Source organism: Schistocerca piceifrons, chromosome X (genome assembly GCF_021461385.2).
Source record: "Schistocerca piceifrons isolate TAMUIC-IGC-003096 chromosome X, iqSchPice1.1, whole genome shotgun sequence".
NCBI classification, from domain to species: Eukaryota; Metazoa; Arthropoda; class Insecta; order Orthoptera; family Acrididae; genus Schistocerca; species Schistocerca piceifrons.
Genome location: NC_060149.1, coordinates 378,970,286 through 378,983,979, shown reverse-complemented (window position 1 = coordinate 378,983,979; position 13,694 = coordinate 378,970,286).

Genomic DNA, 13,694 nt, shown 5'->3' with positions numbered 1-13,694 from the left:
GGAGGGATTGAGGATATTTTCTTTCCTCTCAGGTAGCGTACCAATAGGTTACCTGGAAAACTTTTTCAGAGCGTAGTACTACTGCACCACTGCAGAGGAGATATGATACATTAAATGAAATTTTATTTTCTAGGCTATATGATGTTCTACTAGCAAGTCACAGGTGGACAATCACGTTTACATTCAATATTTTGGAAGTAAGGAGTGACGCATCAGGACTACAGGATAGGTTCACAACGTAAAAAAAGTAAGCAGAGAAAGAAAAATTATTGGAAGATATGCAGAACGAGTATCGAGAATTAAAACTCTCGTATGAGACACTGAGGACTAAGTTGCCATAATTATAAGAAGTAGTACCACAAACGCTACCGATAAAACGTAAGAAACGACGTTGGTTAGATGCAGGAAGGAAACTATTAAAAACTGTCTTTGGAACAGTAGATAACGAAGATATCAAAAGTTTACACAGCACAACTGAGATGGTACAAGAACTAGTGGAAGATACAAAAGCAAAAGTAGATTGGCACACAACAGGCATAGGAAACATGGAGCAGGGATAACCAGTGTTACTAAATTAATACAGAACTTAATAACAACATTAGAACAATATGTGCAGAACACCAGGAATGTCTTAAACATTGAGGTAGAGAAACTACAAATATTTTTAAGCACAATAGATGAGAAGTGATAATAGCTACATTGTTATGAACCTTAACAGACAGCTTAGATGATGGAAGGATTCAGGTCCAAACTTTTAATGAAGCAATCCATCACGTTACTCATGGACAATTGAGTGCAACATAATGAAAGCCACAGAAAATTTGATCGCATTACAAAAAGCACAAGGAGACTTTGACAGGGATTCAATTATACGTACCCTGACATGGAGAAAGGTGGGTGTACGTAATGCACTCAGGAACGTTGTCGAACGTGATCGTTTTGGTGGTGTAGGTGTTATCGTGTGGGAAGACATAACACAGCATGGGCGCGCTGACCTCCAGATCTTTGAACACGGTACACTTATCGGTCAACGTTATTGGGACACTGTACCCCTTCCCCATCGGGGAATAAAATGGCAAGAAATCTCACTGCATTATAGAAATATCATCCAGTAACATAAATTTTAGAGAGATTTTAATTTGTTCTGCAAAATATCCTCTGTGCAATGTCACTTTCAAGTAAGGTCATTTACATACAAATAATTATTGGTATCCTCTATTTTTTTTAAGCAAGGAGATGTACTCAAAATCTGTTATTAGTGTATCCAGAGCTGTTTGATGTTGCCGAGAATTCCATCCTACAATTCGATGTAAATTGAAATATTGTGGAATCAAGAGAATAATTCATTTTAGATCTAGGTAATAATAGCAGATGTTTTTTTCTGGGGCCGGCCGTGGTGGCCGAGCGGTTCTAAGCGCTTCAGTCTGGAACCGCGCGACTGCTACGGTCGCAGGTTCGAACCCTACCTCGGGCATGGATGTGTGTGATGTCCTTAGGTTAGTTAGGTTTAAGTAGTTCTAAGTTCTAGGGGACTGATGACCTCAGATGTTAAGTCCCATAGTGCTCAGAGCCATTTGAACCATTTCTTTCTGGGATCAAGAAACGGTGCTGCAGGTTTTTAATCTAGGTATAAGGCTGTTCTATATGATAGTAATTATGGGAAAAAAATGGGCTCTTCGTTAGTGAGAAAATCAACTTAGGAGCCATTGCAGTCATCAAGCTGATTGGAAATGGAGTCCAATTCAAGTCTATACGATAAGTGACATTTCTTTTTAATGTTCAGTGAGTAATAAAATTGTATTACAGCCTCACTATGTAATCTCTGGGTCACTTGACGTGGGCGAATCAATTACGCTGTTACGAACAGACGCTACGTAGGCTATTTGATGCAATTGACATGGGTGAATTAACTGCACTGCTACGAACAGACGCCAAGTAGGCTATTTGATTGAAAGTGCACCAGATATTTTAGGGCAGATAGTGGTAAGTCTCAAAGGTAGTGACTCCCTGGCGACGCATTCTCTGGGCGACAACTAGCGATTGTATCTGATAAACCACCACTCACTTGGGATGAATGCCACAGCGTTCAGAACTTCGGAAACCTGTCCCATGCCACCACGCTTTACCACACAATCTCGCGATAGAAACACGTAATCGCTGGCAGACGTCGGCATCACGCATTTTGTGAGCGGTTTGAGTGGGTGGCTGGTTGTCAACCTGTCACATGACTCATGCAACATGTTTGATCAACCTATGGGACAACAGCAGTTATCAAAATAAGATTCTGTGACCAGAATCAGACCAACAGTAGAATAAGGTCACTCTCTTCCGTGAAAGAGTTGAATCAGGGCGATGCTGTGACTTCTGCTCCAGCTTACAGTTGTGTTTCTGCAAGTCTCTGACTCGCAAATTTTCCACAGATGTTGAGTATGGCGGAGACACTGAATCGTGGCGGCCACAGAGTAGAATTCGCTATACCATGGAACATGGCTGATAATTAATAAGTGTGCTGTTTCCATGTGACATAAATTATGTGATATTTATTAAATATGGTAGTGTGTAACATAAGTATTTGTTTTGCGAAAAACCGAATGTTGCTTACTTGAAACAAAACAAAGCGCAAACAACTACTTGTACGGAAGTAATACAAGAGTGACATTTTTTCATTATAAGGCGATAAAGTTATAAATGAAGGCGAAAATTTTATATTTTTATTAGTGAAGATAGTGTAAAGGCTTTCTTTTGAATGTCAAATTTAGGATCTTGAGCGTAAACTAACTGCTGCTACCTTCAGTTCTATTTTCGTTGGATTGTCTTATTTAATTATTGGTTTATTTCACTTTATTGTGCCATGCAGCGCTATCATTACCTGATAGAGCAACCCCATTTATTGACACAACTGGTGCTGTGGTCAGTGATTGAGTTGTAATGTTGGAGGATCCAGCTCAGTCTGTTAAAACGTTCAGAATGCGAATCGTCCTAATCTGCAATGAACTGACCTGACAAATTTGTTTGTAGAACAACTCGAGTTGTAGTGAATAAGAGAGTAAGGAAAAGCTGTATAGTTATCTAGGAAACTCACGAGGTACATCGATAGCCTGGCCCACAAACTAATAAAAGGATAAATCAATACCGCAAACTGATACACAGCAGAAGTTGGCGCGTGAAATTAAAGTCAATATAACACATTACGAAATGGGCACGAAACTAAAGGCTGGTCCGTAAATGTTAAACCACCCTCATAAAACAAAGTAGCTGGACAAACCAAAGGTTATAGTCAAATACTATGAGGAAGGAGAGGGGAAATACCTATGAGGCTAAGTGACCAACATGGAGAGAGTTCTGGAAGCCACTACCTTAAACGCAATTCGTAATTTTCGAATGGAAATGCTATCACATGCCGTATCAGGCAGAGATAATCACACGAGCAAACGACATCCTGTTTCATTTGTGTATAGCTTTACTCATCCTGGAGATAGGTGGGATTTTGTACAGAATAGGACAAATCCTGGTGATAACACATAAGATTTTGGGATGTTCAAAAAATAGCTCTGAGCACTATGGGACTTAACCGCTGTGGTCATCAGTCCCCTGGAACTTAGAACTACTTAAACCTAACTAACCTAAGGATATCACACCCATCCATGCCCGAGGCAGGATTCGAACCTGCGACCGTAACTGTCGCGCGGTTCCAGACTGTAGCGCCTAGAAGCTCTCGGCCACTCCGGCCGGCTTTCGGGATGTGCTCGACTGGTTGTCCAGCACATTTTAACGTCGTCGTTATCCATTTCGTCCTCCCTCGTGGACTTTAACCCACCCATGCACTGGAATGCGAGCATCTACATGTACATCTATAAAACTAAGACGTATTTCACAATTAAGTGATGTGACTATAGCTAACGATTACTGCTAGTGTAGTTGCTCTCCCTAGCAGCATTCCATATGAGAAAACCAGTTGCGTCTTTACCTGCGGTTACTTGCACATTAGTTACTTAGGATATGCACCGCTCCGTTTAAGAAAAACGGCTCAATGTGGTCATATGGTGGAGCCACACACATCTGCTTTCATGCCCCACAGCTAATTCGCTGGAAATGATAACCTGTAGCGATGATCCTGCAGTCAAAAAGTCTATGCACTGGCTAGCATCGCGAATTAATAAAATACACAAAAGTACAAAATAAAAGTTAAATGAATAATTTAACAACGAGAGTTCTATCTAATCTCTGTAATTGATGTAGACGACACAGTACCATATTGAATAATGTTTATTCAAGAAAGGACATCTCAATAAATGAGAAATGGTCCTACGATATTCAGTTAAAATACGGACAGAAAACATCCTTATCAAATGCAGTGAAGTTACGTTGAGAGCTTTATGAAAATCGTGAGAAAATCCCCAAACTAAACAGTCATCAAAGATACGCGGAAACTAAGTCCATTTTGTAATCATAGTACGAGAACTATTCATCTGCGCAAAATAGTTTGGAGTTCAACACGATGATTCACAAACTGACACATGAGATACAAAGAACAGAAACTCATACTCCCTATATCCTCATTTCCGTAATACAGGCAGAAAAAGTTAGAGTGCTACATTGGACCACATTCAGACCTCTCGAGATATAAGTCCCTTCAGAAGTTAAAGTATGGTAGTGTCCGTTCACTGCCCAATATCAGTCGCGTACACGATCAAATACCACTCATTACTGCAGGCTGGTCTGCCTCTTTCAAGCACGAACATCAGAGTGTCCAAAACCTCTCCCTTGAGCTCTTTATTCGAAAAGTTCCAGTCTCCACTTGACTCTCATACTGTTCTGCTACCATTTGCTTTTCCATTGGCTGAAGGTCGTCCCCAACAAAAATCCATTGTTCTTGAGCTCTACAGAATTTTTTTGACTCAACATGACCACTTTCCACACTAAACCGAAGTATTAAAACAATATTTAAATAAATAGATGTTGTAACGTCCCCTTAGAAAAATTTATGAATGACTGTGCTGATAAACCTCTTACATTGTTTGCTTTTCTAACAGCTGAGCAAAACTGAACGTACTGAGACATTCACTAAAGTGGCACACAATATTTTTAGCGCAACGCAATCTGACTTTCAGTAATCCCTGCAAAAGAATGGCCCTGACTAACAATAACCTATACCTTTCATGAATTCTTACCTCACAAAAATTGTCGTTACTCGAACTACTGCAATACAGCGAGCGCCAATACTGCCAGCTAAATAAAATATTCTAACTACTGAAGGCACTAACTACTGATAGGCATAGTTAGGAAATGAAAGATTTTGATAGAGAACAAACAATGTATTTACCTTAATAGTGTTCAAAAGTCATAATATATACATATCAGTTCATGACATCCAATCTTACAAATTTACTGTCTCTGTCCAGATCATCCGCTCTCAAAACTCCGCCATCTCACTCCCCACATCCACCACTGCTGGCGGCTCACCTCCAACTGCGCAACGCTACGCGCTGTTAACAGCCAACTGCCCAACACTACAATAGCGACTATTTCAACAATGCCCACCAGCCACAGACTGCACACAGCACAGTCAGTGATTTTCATATAGAGCGCTACATGGCGTTACCAACATGAAAACCCAAACAGCCTGCTTACAATGTTACAAACATCCAGTGACACTCAGCTTATTCACAATACTTACAAATAAAGATTTATTCATTAATAAAAAAGTCTGAATTGCTTTACAAGTGCGCCTACGTTAAATGAAAACGGATTGTTCCTACATAATGTTTAAACAATTATTTATATCTGCTTAACACATCTTTTGGCATTGGTGGTGTCAGCTAGCACATATGGTTGACCACATCTTAAATTATCAATTGTAATTAATATTTCAGTAAAGTTACTTGCAAAATAGTAAACTTTCCATTAAATACATACACAACATGACAAAATATCAGGTATTTATGCGGTATTCCTTTGCTGTGCAATTGTGGAGGATACAATGTTCCAAAAAACATTTGCATAATGAAGAAATACAAAAAACGTAATAAATCAAGAACTAAAGTGGATACAGATACGTAGATTTCTGAGGTGACAGCTGTAGTGCAACGCTATCACCTGATATGTTGTATGTTGAAAGTGCATGAAGCGTTTAAAAGTTGTTCAGTCAAAGATTCATTGTGAAACTGTTTATTCACCGTGAAGTATTAACTTCTGCAGTTTTAAAGATATTGAAACATTCTTGTGCCACTGGATGGCCTTATTTTTCTGAGATCGCAGACGTATTCAGATTTACTTGAATAATTAACTGTGAATTATTATAGATTCTTGATGAGCTGTTGGAAGCCATCTTTCAACTTGTCTTACACTCTGCCATTTCTTGAAGTGCTGTCTCCTGCACATAAGCCACGTGAGCAACAGCCGTCCAAATTCACAGCTTTGGCAGTTACGCATTCCCTGCGACGCTGCTCGTGTTTGTACCTGAACTCGCCCGTACCGGACACCTAGCCGAGAGAAGAACGAACACTTAAATCTTTCCGTGAGAGCTTTGATTTCTCTTACTTTATTACAATGATCTTACACGAGGAAAAAATAGTAAGCAACCTCCGCTAGGATCTTGCTATGAGTAGAGGTGCAGGATTCCTGACTTTGCTCTGGTTTCGCTCATTCCCTGAGTATGGGACTATTTATTAATTATTACAATGTTCATTTCTCCTTACGCAGGTGGGTGCCAAAAAATATTTTCACATTCCGACGAGAAAGTTGGTGACTGAAATTTCGTGAAAATATCCTACCGCAACCAAAAACGTCTTTGTTTTAATGATTATGATTCCCAGCTAGCTTATCATACCTAGCTTATCATATCCGTGACACTCTCACGCCTATTTCGCAATAATAGAAAACGAGCTGCACTTCGGAAATTTTAGAAGTCCTCCATGAATCTTACGTAAAGCGGATCCCACACCACGCAGCAGTACTGGAGAAGAGAACGGACGAGAGTAGCATAGACCTGTTGAATCTTCTAAATGTTCGACCAATAAATACAATCTTTGGTTAGCTTTCCCCACAACACTATCTGTTTCAGTTTTCCAATTTAAGATATTCGTCATTGTAATTCGTAAATATTTAGTTGAATTGACAGCCTTTATCTTTGTGTGATTTATTGTGTAGCCGAAATTTATGGGATTCCTTTTAGTATTCATGTGCATGACCTCGCTTTCCATGATTTAGAGCCAATTTCTACTTTTTGCACCATACAGATATCTTGTATAAATCATTTTGGACTTTGATTTAATCATCTGATGACTTAATGAGACGGTAAATGTTGGCATCATCAGGAAACAATCTGCTCAGATTGCCTCCCAAATTGTTTATGTAGATTAGGAACAGCTGTTGGCCTAACACACTTCCCTGTGGAACACCAGATATCAATTCTGTTTCACTCGATGACTTTCGTCAATTACTACGAACTGTGATCTTATGACACGAAATCACGATTCCAGTCGCACAACTCTCCATAGGCACGCAATTTGATTAGAAGTCGCTTGTAAAGAACGGTGTCAAAAACCTTCTGTAAATCTAAAAATATGGAATCAATTTAATATCCCCAGTCGATACTAATCGTTACTTCATTGTGAATAAAGAGCTAGTTGTTTTCCACAAGAATGATATTTTCTGAATTCGTGCCATTCGTCAGTAAATATCCGGCCGAGGAGATCGAGTGGTTCTAGGCGCTACAGTCTGGAACCGTGCGACCTCTACGGTCGCAGGTTCGAATCCTGCCTCGGGCATGGATTTGTGTGATGTCCTTAGGTTAGTTAGTTTTAAGTAGTTCTAAGTTCTAGGGGAGTGATGACGTCAGAAGTTAAGTCCCATAGTGCTCAGAGCCATTTGAATCATTTTGTCAGTAAACAATTTTCTTCGAGGTAAGTCATAATGTTCGAACACAGTACACGTTCCAAAACCCTACTGCAAATCGACTTTAGTGGTATGGATATGAAATTCAGCGGATTATTCCTATTTCCTTTCTTGGGTATTGGTGTGACCTGTGTATCTTTCCAGTCTTTAGGTACGGATCTTTTGTCTTGTAAGCAGTTGTACATGACTGCAAAATATGGTGTTATTTTATCAGCATATTCCAAAGGTACCTAATTGGTATATAATCTGGACTGCGAAACTTGCCTTTATCAAGTGATTGAAGCTCCTTTGCTACACCGAGTATATCTACTTCTAAGTTACTCATGTTGTGAGCTGTTCTTGATTCGAATTAAGGAATATTTACTTCGTCTTGTTTGGCGAAGGACGCTTTCCTTTTATAGGTCTCTTCAGAACAGTCACGTTGCAGATTCCAGCAATAATCTGCCATCATATGCCTGTCCCATCTTCCTTTATATCTTTCCTCTATTCCTTTCATATCTTGATGGAACCGCTCTCCTTGTTCCTCACTGAAATCACCTAGATTACGAGGAAATCGATCCAAGTGGCTGTGAAGGAAGTGCAATTTTATGCTCATGTTAGCTCCTAAGTTTTGAAAGTTAGTGAGCATGTTTTTGACCAGTTCCTCGTAATTGGGAGCTTTATGATTGCCCAAAAAACATTTTACAACAGCGACAAAATTGTTCCAGGCCGATGCTTCAGTGACAGTCATGACACTTGTAAAATTGGTATCGTTGATGAGCCTGCGAATTTGAGGACCATCAAATATTCCTGCCTTAAGTTTTTCACTACTGAGTCCAGGGAACGTATTGCAGATGTATGTGAAGCAATTACCATTTCTGTCTAAAGCTTTGGTGAATTGCTTCATTAGTCCTAACTTAATATGTAATGGTGGAAGAACAATCTTGTCCCTACTAACCAGAGGTTCATTAATGATGTTTGCTTCACCAACAGCCATATGTTCCCTTGGAGGCCATGTTTTCTGCTTCCAATGTTCGTGCTTTGCCCTACTATCCCACATGCAGATAAAACATGGGTGCTTTGTGTATCCACTTTGTTGTCCAAGCAAGAAGTTCACCATTTTCAAATCAACACAAATCAGCCACTGGTGCTGCATATACTGAATTTTCTGCAAAACCATCTTGATGTTAGCATATGCTTCACAAAGTTTTGTTGAGTGGGCAATTGGAATAGATGCGTAACGATTGCCATTGTGTAGGAGAACACATTTTAAACTTCTAGTGGAACTGTCTATGAAGAGACGCCAGTCCTCTGGTCTATATTCCGGCAGCCCCAATTCAAGTAAAAGTCCAGATATATTGCTGCAATACACTATAACCTCTTCTTGGTTGAAGTATGGAAGAAGGTTTTCTTCTCTCGTCCGGTAAGCTGTTATTTTAACACTTGGATGAAGACAGTTCTTTTCCTTAAGCCTGGATGCTAAGAGTTCTGATGCTTGCTTTGAAAGATTGAGTTCTCGTATCAAGTCACTGAGCTCCTTCTGGTCGAACTGCTGGGGTTGTGTCTCACGTCCTTCGTATTCCGAACCACTACTTGTACATTCCTCGCCGTGCACATCGTCATCTGATGATGTTAGCGTGGGTAATGTTGTGAAGGTTGGTACAGGAACATCGTTGCTGTGCACCACCGGACTTCTTGCTGACTCCAAATCGGGATATTCCCACTTTCGTTTTTTGAACCTATTAAAACCTTTCACATTAACAATGCAAAAATAGCAATCATCTGTATGGTTCTTCTGCTCTCGCCATACCATAGGCACTCCGAAGTTTAAGCTTTTCCTTTTTCGTTTTGTCCACTGCCGTAAGCACTCCACACAGCATTTACAAACTTTATGGGGTGCCCACGCCTTGTCTTGATCTCCAAGTTTAATTCTTAAATATGCCAGATACGCTTCCTTCACAAAAGGAGTGATATTCTTCCTGTTCTTTTGAAGAACGTATTCACCACAAATGTAGCAGAACTCATCTGGATGGTTCACGCAAAGACGGCGTGAAGAACTCATGTTTTCCTAAAACAAAATTGCACAAATACTACATATTATGCAGAACTTTCTTGTATTTGCATGTCAATCACATCCAACAAACATCATTAATTGTTTTGTGTGAAATGAATACTCACCTCTTATTTGCTACGTCACGATGAAAAGGTTCTATCTCCTTGAAGCTGCACTGCACATGTGTGTGACTTTCGACCATCGCCATTTTTCTTGTTTACACTGAACGCTACCTATCGGCTGTTGCGGGGATTACCTCGGCCAACAAATGAATGTCGAGTACCGCCGAATTCAAATCTGCACAACCCTCAATATCTTCAACACACGCACCACACAACAGGACTGAACACATGCTGACAGTGTGATGTTTGCATGATGTAATCCTCAACCACACAGATGCACTCCCTGAGCACAATTGTTTAATAAAGACAGTACAATATCACTAATTAAAAAACAGGTAGCAAATACATTACACCATATATGGACCCTGCAGTCGATATTATCCACATGAAACTCTCATTTCCACAAATAACCTATATCTCAAAAACCAGAACCAATTTGGAAAAAGTACAAATATACTCGGAATGAGTATCATAACAATATCCCATTTTCGTTCAAATTTCCCTGGCAACGAAAAAAAAAATTTATTTTGTAGAGCTGTGTAATTATTAGTCTGCTAATGACGCAAATGACATAAATACTGATGTAACATTGTTCAGCATCACCAACAGAAATATCTATACTTATATCCATTACATTATATATAAGATAAGGAAACGATGCACCACGAAGGAATTATCCGAACAGGACTGAAACCGTTAGATGTGATGTATATGTACAGACAAACAAATAATTAAAATTTCAGAAAAAATTTGATGATTTGCCCTTATGCAGGCAGTTAATCGGCTGCACATTGATTGGTAGAGCTGTTGGATGTCCCCTGAGGGATATTGCGCAATATTCTGCCCAATTGGCGCGTTAGATTGTCAAAATCCCGAGCTGGTTGGAGGGCCCTGCCCATAATGCTCCAAACATTCTCAGTTGGGAAGAGATTCGGCGACCTTGGTGGACAAGGTAGGATTTGGAAAGTACGAAGGCAAGCAGTAGAAATTCTCACCGTGTGCGGTAAGGAGGTTGGGCATCATATTGCTGAAATGGGTGTTCAGGATGACTTGCCATTAAGGATTAGAAAACGAGGCGTAGAATATCGTACACGTGACGATGCGCTGTAAGGGTTTGCGGATGACAACGAAAGGGGCCCTGCTTTGAAAAGAAATGGCACCACGGACCATCACTCCTGGTTGTGTAGGCCGTATGATGGACGACACTCAGGTTGGTATCCCACTGCCGTCCGGGGCGTCTCCAGACACGTCTTCAACCTGGAATCTCATTGACTGGAGTAGAATTGTCTGCAGAGATGAGTCGAACTGAGCCCCGATGAACGGCGAAGAATTGTCTGCAAAAACCCAATTGAGAACGTTCGGGGCATTATGGACAGGCCCTCCAACTAGCTAGGGATTTTGACGATATAACGATCCAAATGGACAGAATTGGGCACGGTATCCGACAGGAGGACATCCAACCACTCTCTCAATCAATGACAAGTCGAATAACTGCTTACGTAAGGGCTAGAGGTGGACCATCGCTCTACTGACTCTTTCTCTTGAACAAATCATCCAATTTTTCTGAAACGGTAATGGTTTGCTTGTCTGTACAACTATATCACTTCTACCGATTTCCGTCCCATTCGGATACATCCTTCGTGATGCGTCGTTGTTTATTTTTTAATCTTAGAGTACATGCAGAGTGTCCACAAATAAATGTCCAGTTTCAGAATGTTGTAGAAAGAGAGCCACTGCTATGAATGACATCAAATTTGAACAAAACATTGACCAATAGATGGCGCTGTAAGCGTCAAAATATGCGTACCAACAGACGCATAGCACACGCCTGTTCCTCAGTTTGCTTCCGAAAGGCCCAAAATGACGGTCTCCACGAAGGATCGCTCGGTGCTGGTAAAGCTCTTTTAGTGACTGTGCGCCAGTAGCCCTGCAGAAGTCAGGACAGTTATGGGTACGAAAAAAGTCATTGGTCCGATGCCTGCTAAGGGTCTGGAGAAAATGATTACAAAATTCGAGAAGACTCGCGAGTTCAGTGTGGCACAGGGAGGAAAACAGTTTATCCAACGTCTGCCGACGATGTGGCCACAGCATTGCAGGAGGGGTCGAGCGGTGGTATGCAAATATGCAGCGCATAGGAAATACTTTTTTCTGGCTCTGTAAGTAGCTTTTATATCTTTAAACTATTTGGAATGTAACACTATTTGCAACCTCACATCTACAGACTCTGTGGTTATTTCAGTTAATTATTACCAGCGTAAAACGCAACGTAACACCATTGTTAGCTCGCCAGCTGCTGCAAGATTGCCAATGCTTGCTACTAAGTAGTGTTATGTTAGAGATGTCTTGCATCTGACAACGCTGGGTTAACCGCCAAGACGTGCAGTTCCTGAAATAAAACCTTGCGTATGCAGAATTATATTTTAGTCAACATTCGCGTACTTCAAAGCACAGTCCATAGTAGTTGATAGTATCATTTAAAAATATTGCATGTGGTGTATGAAACTGATGTTATGGCTACGTAGTTGAGAAATTTACGTTTCAAATAAGCATTAGAGACTAGAGTTATGCAACAGCACCAAAAAATGAAAGAGAAAACTGTTTGTCAATGATAAATGCACCACTTCGACGACGGTCGTCTCATAATACGGAAACATATATTGTGAAGAATTTTAGTCCATACTATATAATTCTGTGAATATTGGTAGGAGAATAAAGGTTCTTATATTACGAATGGAAACCCTGAATCTATTGTATTTAAATATGCAGTCCTATTAGAGTTACTGACATTTTTGAGTCTTGTGGCTCATTGGCCAAATGTGGCTGTGACCGGACATATAATAGGTTATGCGTTGCCTACACAGAAATTTAGTATTTTTCTGTGTATCTCTGGATATAATAATGGCCCCAGCACAAATATAGAAACAACGTTTTACATTGCCTAACCCAATCGCCTCTGAAGTCGACATCGCCATTGCATCGCTATGTGTTGGCGCTCACGTCGGAAATAACCCTTCAGAATCGTGTTTGTGAGGAAAATATGTACCCCAAGTATTTGACCGGCAATGGAAGAAGACATGCTGGCGTAAAGTTCCTGATCACCTCTTTCTGCGTCAATGCCCTGGGTTAAATTGAAACCCTCTCTGCAGTATCTCATGAAGTGAGCTTCGGACTTCAGCTGGGAATGTTAAGCCTGGAGCCCTCACAGTTTCTCTTTCGTACTTTACAAACTTCTCATAATTTGTCCTCTATACCTTGCGGGACTATCACTTCTGGAAGAAAGGATACTGCGGAAAAGTAGCTTAGTAACCGTTGTGTTGAGGACAACTATCTCTCACTCAGAAAAGATGAGACTTATACTTTTCAGAACAGCATCGCTTTAACTGTATGGCAACAAGCCACGGAATTACGTACGTGGAACTATACAGAGCGACAGGTAGAAGGATTCTCTGCCACTGATGACGCTCAGACCTGCAACTGGGTTGAACATAAAGAGTGCCTTATTTATTTCAGGCAACTAATTAGAGGCACGGAGCGTCAGCGTCGTCGTGCACCGACAACTACTCAGCGTCGTTAGTAGCTCCGAGATCGTTAATCTTGCCGGCCTGACAGGAATGGCTTTGTGCTGATAGCAGCAGGCAGCTGTG